This window comes from Pseudophryne corroboree, chromosome 7 (genome assembly GCF_028390025.1).
Source record: "Pseudophryne corroboree isolate aPseCor3 chromosome 7, aPseCor3.hap2, whole genome shotgun sequence".
Taxonomy (NCBI): Eukaryota; Metazoa; Chordata; class Amphibia; order Anura; family Myobatrachidae; genus Pseudophryne; species Pseudophryne corroboree.
Genome location: NC_086450.1, coordinates 478,690,889 through 478,695,239, shown reverse-complemented (window position 1 = coordinate 478,695,239; position 4,351 = coordinate 478,690,889). Strand labels below are relative to the sequence as shown.

Genomic DNA, 4,351 nt, shown 5'->3' with positions numbered 1-4,351 from the left:
CATTTTCAGAAGCGCTGGCGGCTTTTCCGCCACACTTCTGGTATTTGGACGTCGCGTCACTTCCGCCCCACTTCCGGAGACGCGACCGCGCATGCGCCCGTAGTTTCAGCAGATACAGTTCTTCCTAGAGGCCATGAGTATTCATATAGAGAGCACCATCGGCGGCCATCTTTGTGTGGTTTTTCATATAGGTATTCCGTGCGGCAGCCATGTTAATGGAGGTTAAAATCAGGGATATTATCATACTGATCCTCCGTGAACCATGTAAACAGAAAAAGAGGTTTAATTAATAAGTGATTAAAAGCAGTGCGATCACCATAATAACAGTTCCTAGAGGGGTTTTTTATATATATAAGTAAGGTGTTTCATCAATAAAGTGCACTGTCGTGCAGATATATAAATATAAAATATATATAAAAACAGATACTAATATTAGAGCAGATAATAATATTAAATGAAAATAAGGTTGATTAAGGTGCTTAGTGTAATTAGTGATAAAGGACAGACAGTATGATACAATTTAGAGGTGTAGATATTAAACAGGGCTAGTGATAAGTTCATATATGTGCAATTGTAAAAATGACTAGCTCATGTAGGCTTTTATTATATAGTTTTTTTATTTACAGTACCTGATATTCCCAGATGGTCTCCCTAGTCTGGTACTGATCAGGCCCGACACTGCTTCGCTTCCAAGATCGGGCGAGATTGGGCATTTCCAGTGTGGTTTGACTGTAATAATTACTTACCATACATGTGTCATATTACAAATGGAATATAATATTAGTATAATCATATATCAGAGGTGGGGTGGGGGGTTGTGAGTGGGTGGGGGGGGGGGGGAAAGGGCAGGGTGGAGGCGGAATTGGAAGTGGGAGAGGAAGAGGATACATGTTTAGGAGGTGATACGGGATTCGGATAACTAAATCGTGGTTATACTAAGGGGTGGATGAAGAACAGGGGGTTGGATTCCAACCGTAATGATGGCATCAGAGAATTCACAGGAACGGAGCGATTTCATAGTAGTCATTGAACCCCTTCGGGTGGAGTGTCTGCAGTTTGAAAATCCAAAACATTTCTCTGCGTGAAAGTTTATTTGCCAGGTCGCCTCCTCTTTCTCCCAACTTCACTAATTCAATTGCCTTGAAGGTCAAGGCCTCCGGGTTGGAGTTATGGGCCATCTTGAAATGTTTGGATACAGCGTGATTCTCCATTTGATTTTTTATATTGCGGATGTGTTCTTGAATCCTTATTTTTAATGGTCTCTTCGTCTTTCCCACGTATTGTTTTCCACACTCGCATTTCAAGAGATAAATAACTGATTGGGTATTACAGTTTATGAAGTCTTATTTTGTACACTTCCTTTTTCTCCATGTCTGTGAATGTCTTCCTCACTGGATGTAAGTACCTGCAAATGTTACATCGACCACATTTAAAGGATCCAGTGCATTTCGGCAATCATGTACTTTCTTCAGGTTCCTTTCGTAGCATGCTTGGTGCTAGAACATCTTTAAGGTTCTTAGATTTTCTGAAGATGATCTCGGGGCGAGGAAGCAGGAATTCTTTAAGGACCGGGTCCATTAATAGGATACCCCAATGTTTACTAAGTGAGTCTCTAATGGATTTCTCATGGCGACTGTATGTTGTAATGAACGAAACGGAATCTTTTTTCATATCTTTTGGCTTATATTCTAGTAATGTTGATCTCTCCAGTGCCTTTGCTTTAGTAGCTGCTTCTTCCAAGATATTGATTGGATATTCTTTATCCTCAAATCTGCTTTTGTACTTCTCAATTTGGGCTTCACATTCTCCCTGGTTACTGCAATTTCTCTTTATTCTGTTAAATTGGGAGAAGGGGATGTTATTTTTCCATTTCTTTAAATGATTACTTTTGTAGTGAAGGTAACTATTTGTATCAACTGGCTTGATGAAGTTCTTGGTTTCAATCCTTCCATCCCTCCTCTCTAAAATCAGATCGAGGAATTCAATGGATTCTTTACTGATCTTTGATGTAAAAATGAGATTTAACTCATTTTTACTCAGGAATTCAACAAATTTGTAAAACCTTTCCTCTGAGCCATCCCAGATGATTAAAATGTCATCTATGTAGCGACGGTAAAAAATCAGATGGTTCTTAAAATCATGGTTGCCATAGATAAAATTCTTCTCCCAACTGCCCATAAAAAGATTTGCGAAGCTCGGTGCAAAAATCGTCCCCATAGCGGTCCCGCATCGCTGTAGATAAAAGTGGTCTAAAAATTTAAAATAGTTGTGTTGTAGAATAAAAAACATAACATCACAGATAAAATCTTTGTGAGTAGCTGTTAATGAGGTATCAGTTTCCATGAAGTCTCTGCATGCAGTTACTCCTGTTAGCCCACACGACCTCCCCAGTGCCTTTGTGCAAAATTGACATTTGATATGACACATATTAAATAATATGTTGGTTTAGTCTTTGACGGCTTTGATAATCCATGCTAGTATTCAGTGTGCTTAGTTATTATTTATACATCTTAGATGTAAGACAGTTAATTATAAAGCACTTGATAAAAATAATAAAAGATTATAAGTTCTTGAATTTTTTTACTTACTCATAGGTTTGAAAAAAAGCAACAGTATGTCACGCAGCAATGCTATTCAAAAAATAAAAATACATTTTTATTTTTTATGTTTTAATATATACAGGATCAGGCATGTTATATACACAGTTAATATATAATATATACATGTCCAGACATGTCTAGGCAAATAACTTATGTTTGTTAAATATATAATATGCAATATATTCACAAAAATATCACCAGATCTTGTTTACATATAACATTTAGAGCATATAATTTCTAAAAAGTTGATAACAAAATAAAAATAAAAAAACTGCACAATTGTGGAGAAGTTATGTTAATTTTAAGAAAAATAGTTTATTTGTACAATGACAAATGTGGGCTGTGGCATAGCACAGGGGGGTGGCTGTGTCATTCCACAGGTCAGCCGAGTCATCAAAATTGTTGCTATATAGGTTGTGTCTCAACACTGTATGGACACATGAACTGAAAACTCTCTGGTGCTGTCGCTGTCTGTGAGGGATTGTTGAAATTGGTCACTGAGAAAACGGTAATTATGACATTTTACTTTATAAATAGAATCAACGCTATCATGTGAATATTACTATTATTACTATCATTATTTTATTAATTGTATGGATTTTGTTTTTATATATATATATATATATATATATATATATAAGTAATATCGTGGTGTGTGCTGTTATTGTGTATGTTTGTTGATTATAGCGTGTTGCAATGATTTGCTTGGTCTTATTAATTTGTTTGCATGTTATTTCATACTTTGGTTTAAATGTTACATACTTTTGTAGTACAAGTTATTCATGTTTATGCATGTTGATTATATTTGATTATAGCATGTTTCAATGATATGTTTGGTCTTACTATTTGTTTAAATGCTGTTATAAATTTTTGTTTAAATGTTACATACTTTTGTAGTGCATGCTGTTCATGTGTATGCATGTTGATTATATTTGATCACAGCATGTTGCAATGATATGTTTGGTCTTACTATTTGTTTATATGTTACAAATTTTTGTTTAAATATTATATACTTTTGTAGTGCAGGCTGTTCGTGTGTATGCATGTTCATTATATTTGATTATAGCATGTTGCAATGATATGTTTGGCCTTAATATTTTGTGTAAATGATGTTACATGCTTTTGGAATGCATGTTTGTATAATAAAAAATTATTATTCTGTAATATGTTGACTGATGTTTGGATTTTTGTTCTGTTATATTTTGACTGTTGTACTGATTTTAATCCACAATATGGCAGCATTTGGCATTGCTTCTATTTTGACTATTGTACTGGTTTTAATCCACAATATGGCAGCATTTGGCGTTGCTTCTATTTTGACTATTGTACTGGTTTTAATCCACAAGATGGCAGCATTTGTAGATGCTTCTATTTTGACTGTTGTACTGTTTTTAATCCACAAAATGGCAGCACTTAACATCATGTTATGAAGAAATGTGTTTTATATGTGGTCATTTTCAATAATGGTATGTGTTATATTTAAAAAAGTAAAGATAGAATCCAATGACAACTTGTGAATAATTTTATGTATTGCAGAATTGTGAACAACTGGCTAAAAAGTTTATTTGAGGAAGCAATTTGATCTTCATAATGCAGGTTTGTGTTTAATTGTTGTTTTATTAATGTTTTATCTGTTTTAAAATTTGTAAATTACTGTTATATACAGGTGTTTAAAGTATTTTAAAGTTATTTCAGTGAATAAAGATTTCAACTCAGAGATGTTTAAGAATGTATAAAACCATTAACCTGGA

The 4,351-nt window shown here is 34.3% G+C and overlaps 1 pseudogene; it reads right to left on the bottom strand.

The window, feature by feature from the left end:
- Positions 1 to 617: 617 nt before the first annotated feature.
- Positions 618 to 737, bottom strand: LOC134947311 (5S ribosomal RNA; annotated as a pseudogene).
- Between the last annotated feature and the right edge of the window lie 3,614 nt (positions 738 to 4,351).